The following is a 13,751-nucleotide window of genomic DNA, read 5'->3' as shown; positions in this document are numbered from 1 at the left end:
AAAATTATTCAACCCATCAGGGATGCTTGAATAGAGCCCTAAAGCCTATTTTTGGATAACATCTGAATTTTTTAATAATTGTATTTGGTTATAAATAAAGATGAAATTATATGTGTATATATATATATATATATATATATATATATACACACACACACATATAGTTGACAGGGAGCTGACATATTTTTAATGACTAAGGATATTACAGCTTCTTATTTTTCCTGTAAATGTTTTATTGAGCTCCATTTTGTCAGAGTGTGAAGATATGGCCTGGGGTCCAGAAGGATAAAAAGAGGAAGAACTTACAAATGTATTAATAGAATTCACTAGGAGAAAATGAGTTAAATGAGTTACACAAAATGTTTCTTCATAGATTTTTGTATTTCACATAACAGCACCTACTAGTGACCAGAATTGCTAATTTTAGAAGGCTTATCTTATTTATTTCTTTTAACACAAAATATTAGCTTTTGCTCAGAGAAGGCAATGGCACCCCACTCCTGTATTCTTGCCTGGAAAATCCCATTGACGGAGGAGCCTGGTAGGCTGCATTCCATGGGGTCGCTAAGAGTCTGACATGACTGAGCGACTTCACTTTCATGTTTTACTTTCATGCATTGGAGAAGGAAATTACAACCCATTCCAGTGTTGTTGCCTGGAGAATCCCAGGGACGGGGGAAGCCTGGTGGGCTGCCATCTATGGGGTCGCACAGAGTTGGACACAACTGAAGTGACTTAGCAGTAGCATTAACTTTTGCTAATCATAAAAATACAAAAATTGGCTTCCAATTAATCTTAATAGCTAGGATATTTATTTTGTAGAACTAAAATTTTTATTTTTCACCCTTTTCCAAAGAGGCTTTGTTTAATTGAAATCACATAACACCAAACTTTGATATAAAAAACTGTGACTCCTGTAGCATAAAGCAATCATCAATTTAGAAGACTCTTTTGAAACTACTAATGGTATCTTTGAACCTTTGAATCTATAGAGTATCTCAACCAAAGTAGAAGACAGCAGTTAATATATCTCATTAGGTAGTTTTAAAGATGAGTCTTTCTCCCTCCCTCATACAACACCCAAAGCATATTGCCTCTTGCTTATTTAAATGACTTTAATGTTTGTGACAATGAAATATACTAGGTTTAAAAGTAATTTTACTTGAACGAAAGGGATATATGTATATACTAAAGAAATAAGCCCACTTGGAATATACACTCTTGCACTGCATGTAATTTAGTGATATTATATCTATAGATCCTCCTTCTGTACTTGCTTTGTTCAATTGCTCTGATACTTAACACTTAACTTGGACAAATCACATGATATATCTTAATCTCTCATTTTAAAATGGGAGTGTGAAACTAAATAATCACTATGATCTCCTCAACTCTAAGAATTTGTACGTATAATTTTAACCTCTATTTTCCTCAGTCTTGTATTCATTAATATAAATACTAATCTTACCATTTGAGATGCAGTGTTTGAAATGCTAATTAAATTTTTGGAGCATTCATTGTTTGTAATGATTACAATTATTATTTCTATAAACATTTTACTTTCTCAGTAAAATTTTAAATATTTTAAATATAGACAGTATTATGTACTCTTTTATTTCATTCAGCACCATGATTGATGATTGATAGATACCTCAATAGAATCAGCTTTTTTAGAACACTTGATTCCATGATAGGAGTTTTCCAGGTGCAGAGAATGGAAGAGAGCAATCAACATTTATTTAGCATTTACTGGGCCAGACACACTGGTAAGGTAGGCATCATGTACCCATTTTATAGTGAAGGAAACTTAAGGGAGTAAAATTTAGTTGATCCAGAATCTACCCCCTAATTGTCTGATGCTAACAGCTGTATTTTTTTTTCTATCATAAATTATTATTTTCAGAAATAACACTTCTTGAGTTCAGTTCAGTTTGGTTGCTCAGTCGCGTCCGACCCTTTGCGACCCCATGAATCGCAACATGTCAGGCCTCGCTGTCCATCACCAACTCCCGGAGTTCACCCAAACCCATGTCCATTGAACTGGTTGACACCATCCAATCATCTCATCCTCTGTCGTCCCCTTCTCCTCCTACCCTCAATCTTTCCCAGCATCAGGGTCTTTTCAAATGAGTCAGCTCTGTGCATCAGGTGGCTAAAGTATTGGAGTTTCAGCTTCAGCATCAGTCATTCCAATGAATATTCAAGAATGATTTCTGTTAGGATGGACTGGTTGGATCTCCTTGCAGTCCAAGGGACTCTCAAAAGCCTTCTCCAACACCACAGTTCAAAAGCACCAATTCCTCAGTGTTCAGTTTTCTTGATAGTCCAACTCTCACATCCATACACGACCACAGGAAAAACCATAGCCTTGATTAGACGGACCTTTGTTGCAAAGTAATGTCTCTGCTTTTCAATATGTTGTCTAGGTTGGTCATAACTTTCCTTCCAAGGAGTAAGTGTCTTTTAATTTTATGAAGTCAATCACCATCTTCAGTGATTTTGGAGCCCAGAGAAATAAAATCAGCCACTCTTTCCACTGTTTCCCTATCTATTTGCCATGAAATGATGGAACTGGATGCTATGATCTTTGTTTTCTGAATGTTGAGATTTAAGCCAGCTTTTTCACTCTCCTCTTTCTCTTTCATCAAGAGGCTTTTTAGCTCCTCTTCACTTTCTGCCATAAGGGTGGTGTCATCTGCATATCTGAGGTTATTGATATTTCTCCTGGCAATCTTGAATCCAGCTTGTGCTTCCTCCAGCCAGTTTCTCATGATGTACTCTGCATATAAGTTAGATAAGCAGGGTGACAATATACAGCCTTGATGTACTCCTTTTCCTATTTGGAACCAGTCTGTTGTTCCGTGTCCAGTTCTAACTGTTGCTTCCTGACCTGTATACAGGTTTCTCAAGAGGCAGGTCAGGTAGTCTCATATTCCCATCTCTTTCAGAATTTTCCATGGTTTATTGTGATCCACACAGTCAAAGGCTTTGGCATAGTCAATAAAGCAGAAGTAGATGTTTTTCTGGAAGTCTCTTTAACTTTACAATTTTGTCTAGGTTGCTTTCTTTTGCCAGTTTGATTCCTGCTTCACAGCTAATTACAAAATTTATATGCCACTGTCTTCCTCTTCTTTAACACATACATGGATATATTCACAAGTGTGCACTCACACTCACTCACCAGAATACTCACCAGAAACAGATAGAATTCACCTATTAGGAAAAGAAAGAGGAAAGGAGAAAGGAGTCATTCACTTCACTTGCTCTGGTTCTCAGTCTCTCTTCAGTTTATCTTTTCATTTTTCTGGTAGCAAATGCAATTTGAATTATTACTAAACAAGAAAACTCAGAAAACAAAACAAAATTAAACAAGTTTATGATGATAGCTGGCTAGTCCTTTAAAGTGTAGAGTAGAGAGTACACTTAGAACCTTTAAGCTAAAGAGCACAGGGAAAGAAGTAAAGTTAATTTAAACATCTTTCCAACTGAAGAAAGAACTAAGGCCTAGACCTTGCTGTAACAATTGGGAATGGAATTGTGAATCTGAAAGGTTACAACTTGCTATGATTCAGGTTCTCAGATACTAATCAACAAAATCACAAAGGCAACCAATATCATAGGGTGGAGGAAAATACAAATTTATGATAAATATTTCCATCTCTCTCTCTCTCTCTCTCTCTCTCTCTCTCTCTCTCTCTCTCTCTCTTTCTGCTGTTGTGCTCCTTCCACTGGTGAAATCCCCAGATCTTGACACCATAAGCTCTTTTACACTGTTCTCATGTTTTATTGATGTATCCAATTTCTTTCTCATTTCCACCAGCAAATACATTTAGCTAGGGATTTTCATATTCCATTGTGAAAATAACACTTTGATTCAATTCTCAGATTCCCTAGTCTGCTGCTTAGAGCAATCACAAAATTATATAAGATAGCTAATGCAAATTTTGTTTTTCAAATAAACAAGTGGGAGGGCAGAAATACAGAAATTGTTAATTTCCAAAAGCCTTAAATAAAGTTGTGCTTGGCTCTTCCTTTTCACATGAACTCTATCTCATCAATGATATTTAAATCATGATTCAAAGTCTATTCTTACCCATTGATCTACTTTTGATAATGCTGAAATTTAAGTACTATCCATGTATTTAAGAGTTTTCTCCTAGAAGATGAAGTGGTGTTTTCTGGACCTAGCTTTGTTTCATGGACTAATAAGCCATGTAATCCTAAGTAATATTTCTCATGGATGTCAGTTATTTTATCCACAAAATAAGTCATTGAAGTGCTTGCTCCTTCTCTTTTTACCTCAAAAATGCTAAGTATTGCCATCCACTCATTTGTTTGTTAATTCATTCTTGTTTATTATTAATTATTGAGGATGTTTTATTTGCTCTTTGCTTGTTTTGCATAAACTATTTTCCTTGGCCTTGGAAGATGATTTTGAAGAGTAAAGTGTTTACAGCATTGAGAACTTACTGCTTAGTAATGTTGACAAATGAAAAGGAAAGAGAGTAAATTAAACATGCCCCCAAAAAAGCTTGATTTCAAACTACCTACTCATATCAGTTCAGTTCAGTCGCTCAGTCGTGTCCGACTCTTTGCGACCCCATGAATCGCAGCACGCCAGGCCTCCCTGTCCATATAGTTTACCTTTAACCTCACAGATACCCCAAATCCACTCACCCAAGTAAAATTACAGCTTCTCAGCTTAGCCTCCTCACTTCCAATGAACTTTCCATCTATTTTGTATGAGCTACACACTTCCATGACTACTATCTTGACCTTATCAACACCCAGACCTCTGAAATGTTGAATCCTGTTATCTTACATTCTAATGATCACCGTTCTCTTCCCAGATTATTCACTCTAGAGCTCCACACACAGTCAGTTGACTTTGCAACTTTTCTACTCCCTGTCATCCCAGTCATGTCTTTATCTCCATTCTTAATCTATATAAGTTTTGTGGTTCAGTAATATAAACACACACTTGTAAATACCTTTCACACTCCTGCTCTATAAATTCTCCTTGAAAAGCTGAATCCTTTTTAAATCGAACTGCTTACTTTATGTGTATACCTGAAAAACTGAATATGGTTATAGAAGATCACACAACTCTGTTGACTGATTTCACTTTGAATTTATCAACATGTCAAAATAATCTTACTATACCTTCCTAGTAAATTTCTTTATTTTAGAAAACTACTATTTTGCACACACTACGTTCCTCTCAAATAGCCAAAGTCCTCTCTTCAGTCCATCACTCACAATTCATAACATCATCTCATTTTTTATAAAGAAAATAGAAAAAATGACTTGACTATCCATCAAGTTGTCCATCATATTACATACATCTCAGCCCAAATTGCTTTGCCTTCTCCTGCATTATAATGAAGCAAATGTTGATGCTTCTATCTAAAGCTAACCTTCCCAGATGGGCATGAACCCTTATCACATTCCTAGTACTCAGGCTGAACACTGATTACAATTCTCCCCTCACCCACCTCTCTCACATCTTCAGGTCATCCCTTAAAACATAATATTTTCCTTAATCAAAAAAATATGCTTTAATATAATGTTCTATGGAGTCCTCTTTCAATCTCATTCTTTTTCTATCCTTCACCTAGTTTCTTTGCTTCCTCTAAGTGTGGAACTAATAAGGTATTTCTTCTATGCACAGTCTCCATGTTTTCACTTCAGATTCTCTCTCAAATCACTGTTATTCAAGTTAAATCTCCACTTGTCTATAAATAGCTCTTAGCAATGTGATCTTCCTCCTGACATTTCTGAATGGCAATCTTTTATTCACATCAAGATGACTTTGTATCCATATTTGACACAACTGATCACTCCCTCTTTCTGGAATACATTTTTCCATAAGTTTGTCCATTCTATTTTTTTCTCTTATGCTCTATTTTTTTCAACATTTCTTATCAATCTCCATTTCTGCATCATCTTTTGCTCAGCATGTTAGTTTTAGAATGTCCTAAGCTGAAGTTTTGACTTTCTCTTCTAACAATAGTCTCTCCCTAGATGAAGTCATCTAAATTAAAAAATGTGCATATTCCTAATGAATTAAATAAATGTAAATACTATTTCTACAATGTTGAGTCATCAAAAATATATTTCAAGGTGTTTGAGTTTTACACTCATGTATTCAGTGAATCCATGTCACCTCATTTTGGGCCTGTATGGGCATCTCAAAATCAAGATATCCAATTCAGAACTCTAATTTTTTACACCAAACTTTCTTTATTTTCTGCCAGTTTTTATTAACTTAGTATGTCGCACTGCCATTCAGCCTTCTTCTAGGACTCTTTGGATGTTTTCTTTAATCCTTCCTTCATTATCACCAATTCTTATCAATCCTATTTGTAGAATACATACAGTATCTGTTCACTTCTTACCATATTGTATTTCTCATCCCAACTACCACCAACTACCACCATCTGCTATTGAGACAACTAGAATGGCCTCCTATCTAACTCCTCCTGCTCCTCTTCATCATCTTTTCTGGTTTTACACAAAAGCCAGAGTAATCTTTCAAGAGCATGCAACTGAATACATAAGCCCCTCTCCAACATACATACACTTATGAACCAATGGCTTACTATTTCAATTAGAGTAAAACAAAAATGTTCTTCCATATATCATTCAGCATACAAAATCTAACATGATCTGGGAAATATTCTTCTACTTGATTTGATCACCTATTATCCTTGCTTTCTACTGACAAGTTAGGGTTTTTCTTTATTCATCAGATAAATATAATATTTGGGGATAATTTCACATGTTTTCTCTTTACCCTGACCTGAAAAGTTCTTCCCCTGACATTTTGCAGGTTTGTTTCCTCCTAATTCTAGTTTTACTTTAAATGCTCTACTTCTGACAAATGTCCTTTCTGATTGTATATAATCAATGGTAATCTCAAGCTAGCCACTCTACATACTCATTATTTATCACTACTTAAATTTATCTCCTGTAGTTTTGTTTAACCAGTAACTATCTCCTCTCACTAGAATATAAACCCTCTTAGAGCATGGAATTTGTCTTTTCTACTACACTAAGTGTAAGCTTGAGTTCAACACATGCACTGGATAAATAAATATACAGTTTGCTATTTAAAAAAATGTATAAAATCAGGAAATACGTATGTCATCTAACCTGGGAAAGGGGAAAACACAGTATAGCACTACTTTTAAACAAAGGTGACCAGTCAGGGAGATATGAAAGTCTGACATTTTCTGTGAAAAAGAAAGTGTTCAGTGTCATCTGAAGAGAGGGTCCATGCAACGGAGTGAGGTAGATTAGCCTGGAAAATGCAGACTCAGTTTGAGAAAGTCATCATGTGATACATTAAGTTTCCTTCATCTTACCCTCACATACTAAGAAGTAGGCACAGCTTTTTAGACTGAATTGTGACATGATGAATTGTAAGCATAACAAAGGTAACAGGGGTAGTTAATCATCATGAGAAAAAATGATGATGGCCTGGGCAGCAGTCTAGAAGGAAGCAGAAAAGGGCCTGAAAGGAAGCAGGATGAAGAGAAGAGGATCAGACTCTACCACAGACTGAGTTGTCAAATGTTCCCATATGAATTTAATGTATTATTATCTCCAGATATCGATTCTTAATTTCTAATCCTGAGTACCTAACAGACTACTAATGGTAAGTTTACACATCTCAGCCTAAAACTCTGAACTTGATTGCACTTAAGTTTGAAATGTACCATCAAGAAATGAAACTGATCCCAAATTATATTTTAATTATTTTAAAAAGTGTGCAAACGTACATACATGTAATCTATTCTATATACACACATGTATATGATACCTAAGAATATGCATCACATATATATATGTATAGTAACAGCTATAGAAGTATTCAACTATATATATATGATATTTATCCAAACAAATAGTAAGTTTATCTCGCATAAAACATATGTATAGACAGGCCAAATAAAAGTAAGTAGAAAATATTCTTTTCCATCAAATAATTTTTAAAAACTTGAATTTTGAGTAAAATGAAAGACTTGTTGTTTTCAAATACATAGGGGAAAAGAAGGTTTAAATATTAAGTGAGATAGTCAGATGGGAGATTGAGAGTCTGAGTTTACAAGATATGAGGAAGGTAGGGATCAGGAGCCATTGATTGTTGAACAATGACAAGAGCTAAAATCTTGGATTATTGAAAAATGTGAAACTGTGCCTTGTGAATAGTTGAGTATGACAAATCTCTGTTTTCTACTTTATGTAGCTGTTCAAATTGCATTTGCAGTCTCAACAGAGTTGTGTTTATTTGCTCACCTAACTACTCACTTAAGACTTGGCAAACCAAAGTCCAGGGTCTACTGAGGAGGCCACCAATGAGAATGTCCAGCTACATTTCAAATAGAATTGCACAGCTATAATAACACTTTAACGATTCACACAATGTATTAAGAATAGTGATGCATCCTCTTCGAAGCTATTCTACAGGCCCAAAGAAGAGAGAGGCTGGAAACATGCTGAAGATCAGAGCATATAATGAATGACACTTGCTGTATAAGTTCAGAGAATTACTTATTTTTCTGTTTATTTAAAATCATTTTTCAGTCCAAACAGGAGAATAAATATATGAAAAATATTTCTAAAGTAAAGACATGCAAAATGTCTGCTTTCAAGCAGTTGGCAAATAATAAATACCCTCTCAGAAAAACCTACTGAGAGCAACTTGGCTTTTAGACAGATTTCTAGCGACCTGCCACTCAGCTAAGAGTTGGTCGCAAAAAAGCGTCAACACCACTGAACCTTGCCTCACATCTCAGACTTCCACTCTATTAATTCTTTTCTTTGGCAAACATAAAAATGAAAGGCAGAGAGAGGAAAACCTGAGAAGACAACGAGGTATGAGAAACAAAAAGCCCTGTCTCGCTTTATCCAGGGCTTTGCCACAGCTTCTCTCATTTCCTGACTATTGTTATCCAAGAAGCCAGGTGGAGTGCTGTGCAGGCAAATACAAGATTATCTAGACAATAAGTGGTAGTGCATCAGAGTTAATCTGTGTGCAGTAGATCAATTACATGATCCTGAAGATAGAAAACTGACCAAATCAAATTTAGACTTTGAAGCTCTATTTTTAAAATTTCACTTTGTCTTGCTTCCTAAAGGTGTTCATTCTGGTAGAAGAACGTGCACTCTAGTTTGGGCTAAATACCCTTCAGCCTAATAAAGGCAATTTGTAGCTGGGTTTTTTTTTAGATACAAAAGTGCAATTTGAGATGAACTGAGTTGTTAGGCACTTAAGTATCAGATAGGAGCTTACTTTTTTTCTATTATTTGGAGATGTGCTTGGACTGGAAATATTTCTCTTATAACTTCTAGAATCCACCTTTCTTTTGGGTACTATCCTAAAAAGAAGAACTATATTTATACCATGCTCTCATTCTCCAATTAACCGATGTGTTTCAATGCATCTCTTATCTTAGAATTCTTATTCTTCTCAAGATTCTTTGCAGTTTCATCAAGGCAGATCACACCACTTGTGATCTGTAGTCATCTGTTTGCATTCCTAGGATCGGAGCCACTTAGAAGAAACCAAGATACTTTGCATTTCTTTACACAGACTCCTCTAAATCTTTGAGAAATAGTAATTAGTTCATTTAAGGAGGTACAGAGAAGCAGAGTAAGTATTGAATATACAAAAGAGGTTGCTACTCTTAAAAGTGGAAGGTCTTCAGATCGGCCCTTTGGGCCTGAAATACCAACACAAGAGTCTCTTACATATGAAGTCACTGAGTCGTTAGGCAACAAACTCCATTCTGGCTTCTGATCTGCCATCATCACTGTGTAATCACTAGTGTGATATTCAAGTGTCTTGAAGAAAAAGATTTATCTATGATTCTTGGTGCTAGTGATAAAGAAACTGTCTGCCAGTGCAGGAAACATAAGAGACCCAGGTTTGATTCCTGGGTGTGGAAGGTTCCCTGGAGAAAGACATGGCAATCCACTCTAGTATTCTTGCCTGGAAAATCCCATGGACAGAGGAGCCTGAGTTCCATAGAGTTGCAAAGAGTCAGACATGACTGAAGTGACTTGGCACACACATGAGCACATTAGTAACCTACTTAAAACCTCGAAGAAATTTTAGTTATTATAACAGCAGAGAATTTCAAACATAAACTTAGTAACAGAGTTTTCCCTGACAATAATTAACTGCATAATTGGTTTTCAGAATATGATTTATTAAGTAGAATCAGCATTTCTTGGGAAACTGAGAAATCCAAGTTCTTAGTCCCAATGAAGACCCACTGAATTGCAAATTCTAGAAATTGAGCCCAGCAAACTGGGCTTTAGCAAACATTCCAGGTGAAACACTCAAGGTATGAGAACCATTTATCTGCAGCATAGGGATTTTTTAGCAACAGGACTTAATTTATGTTTGTTTTCACTTTAAAATGTACATTTATTGTACTATCTGGGGCTTTCAACAAAATGAGATGTTGTCCCTAAGAAGAGAAAGTTGTTTTGAAGGGGAAAGGAGGATAGGAAAAATCTTAGATTTTGCAACAGATATTGCCCTCTAAGGGCCACAGTGCACAAACAGAAGTAGTATATTTATGGCATTAAAGTATTATGAGTGAAACAGACAAATAGAAAAAATATATAACAAAAATTCTCCTCAAGAGATCAATAAGGAAAAAAATAACTGAGAACTTCTAATCTAAGAAAACCCAATAATTTAAGTTAATTTCATCACTAACCTGTCCTTTATTGTGCCCATTTTTGCCTGAAATATTCCCTTGGTATCTCTAATTTTCTTGAGGAGATCTCTAGTCTTGGCCATTCTATTATTTTCTTCTATTTATTTGCATTGATAAGAAAAGCTTTTTTATCTCTCCTTGCTATTGCTTGGAACTCTGCATTCCGATGGGCATATATTTCCTTTTCTTCTTTAGCTTCTCTTCTTTTCTCAGCTATTTGATTGAAATGGTATAGACCTAGCAGAAGTAGAAGATATTAAGAAGAAGTGGCAAGAATGCACAGAAAAACTACACAAAAAAGATCTTGATAATCCAGATAAGTACGAAGGATGATCACTCACCTAGAAGCAGACATCCTGGAGTACAAAGTCAAGTGGGCCTTAGGAAACATCACTGTGGACAAAGCTAGTGGAAATGATGGAATTTCAGCTGAGCTACATCAAATACTAAAAGAAGATGCTGTGAAAGTACTACACTCAACATGCCAGCAAATCTGGAAAACTCAGCAGTGGCCGCAGGACTGGAAAACGTCAGTTTTCATTCCAATCCCAAAGAAAGGAAATGTCAAAGAATGTTCAAACTACTGCACAATTGCACTCATCTCATACACTAGTAAAATAATGCTCAAAATTATCTAAGTGAGACATCAACAGTACATGAAACATGAACTTCCAGATATTCAAGCTAGATTTAGAAAAGGAACCAGAGATCAAATTGCCGATATCTGTTGGATCATAGAAAAAGCAGGAGAGTTACAGAAAAACATCTACTTCTGCATTATTGACTATGCCAATGCCTTTGACTATGTGGATCGCAATGAACTGTGGAAAATTCTGAAAGAGATGGGAATACCAGACCACCTGACCTGCCTCCTGAGAAATCTGTATGCAGGTCAGGAAACAACATTTAGAACTGGGAGCAACAGACTGGTTCCAAACTGGGAAAGAAGTAGATCAAGGCTGTATATTGTCAGCCTGCTTATGTAACTTATATGCAGTATACCTCATGTGAAATGACCCACTGGATGAAGCACAAGCTAGAATCAAAATTTCCAGGAGAAATATCAATAACCTCAGATATGCAGATGACACCAACATTATAGCAGAAAGCAAAGAGGAACTAAAGAGTCTCTTGAAAGTGAAAGAGGAGAGTGAAAAAGCTGGCTTAAAACTCAACATTCAAAAAATTAAACTCATGGCATCTGGTCCCATCACTTCATGGCAAATAGATATGGAAACAGTGACAGACTTTATTTTTTTGGCCTCCAAAATCACTGCAGATGGTGACTGCAGCCATAAAATTAAGAAACACTTGTTCTTTGGAAGAATAGCTATGACCAACCTAGACAACATATTAAAAAGAAGAGACAAAGCTGTACCAACAAGTTCCATATAGTCAAAGCGATGACTTTTCCAGTAGTCATGTACTGATGTGAAAATTGGATCATAAAGAAAGCTGAGCAGTGAAGAGTTGATGTTTTGAACTGTGGTGTTGAAGAAGACTTTTGAGAGACTCTTGGACTGCAAGGATATTTAACCAGTCAGTCCTAAAGGAAATCAATCCTGAATTGGAAGGACTAATGCTGAAGCTGAAGCTCCAATACTTTGGTGACCTGATGAGAAGAACTGACTTTTTGGAAAAGACCCTGATGGTGGGAAAGATTGAAGGCAGGAGAAGGGGATGACAGAGAATGAGATGGTTGGATGGCATCACGGACTCAATGGACATGAGTTTGAGCACGCTCCAGGAGTTGGTGATGGATAGGGAGGCCTGCATACTGCAGTTCATGGGGTTGCAAAGAGTCGGACACGAGTGAGCAACTTAACTGAACTGAAGTATGTGATAACAACTATTTCATGCTCTGGTGGTTAGAAGTGAGCAAAAACTTCTTACCTTCCTTAAGCTCACATCCTATTCTTCTTGTTTATGAAAAGAAACACCATAAAGATGATAAGTAATTGAAATGCATAGATTTTTAAATGGTGACTTGTTTAGTGAAATAAATACATAAATAAAAGAGAAGGCTCAGTGTTGGGTGGTGTGTGGAGGATGAACAAGAAAAACTTACTGGTAAGAAGACTATTAAGGTTATATAGGGTAGGATGGGAGGTATCCATGGAAGAGGCAAGAGTTTTAGATTCAAAATAGTGGTGTAGAAATAGTCAGCAAGGACTGCAGAGAACAAAGCGCAGGTGAGGATTTTTGAGGAACAGGAGTAAAAAAGTCTGAGTTCAGATTTTATGCAAATAAAAAGAGAAAATAACATCATATATATATATGTATATTATATATATACATATATATATATATATATATATATATGGGTAAAGCTAGATATATTAGAGGGCATGTGTGCTATGTTACCTCAGTCATGTTCAACTCTTTGTGGCCCTATGGACTGTAGCACACCAAGTTTCCCTGTCCATGGAGTTGTCCAGGAAAGAATAGTGGAATGGACTGCCATGCTCTCCTCTAGGGGATCTTCCTGACCTAGAAACAGAACCTTCACTGGCATATGGGTTCTTTACCACTAGTGCCACCTGGGAAGCCCCAGATATATTGAGAAGAAGACTTCAAAACTTAGATAACAGTCCATGTCTCTGAAACAGGTAAATACTGAAGATGTTTAAAGCGTACAAGGAACAAGATTCACGTAGTGCATTAGTCAAATAAACAAGGAAGTAGTAGACAAAACATATTAAAAGATGGTAGGTGGAAAAAGGAGTCAAATGTCTAACAGAGTTTATTAGACTACAAGCTTCTTAGAGTGTAGGATCTGCGACTATGTTCAAATTAATATCATCTGGAATTATGGCATAGGTTTTCAGTTTTTAATAAACTTCTTTGAAAAAATTTATCTAGATACAAAGATATAAGGGCTGAAACTAGTATTCTGGCATTGAACAAAGTACATCTATAAGAGACCTTACATAATGCATATATGTGGAATTTAGAAAGATGATAATGATGACCCTATATGCAAGATAGCAAAAGAAACACAGATGTAAAGAACAG

This window comes from Capra hircus, chromosome 24 (assembly GCF_001704415.2).
Source record: "Capra hircus breed San Clemente chromosome 24, ASM170441v1, whole genome shotgun sequence".
Classification (NCBI taxonomy): Eukaryota; Metazoa; Chordata; class Mammalia; order Artiodactyla; family Bovidae; genus Capra; species Capra hircus.
This window is presented reverse-complemented; position numbering follows the sequence as displayed.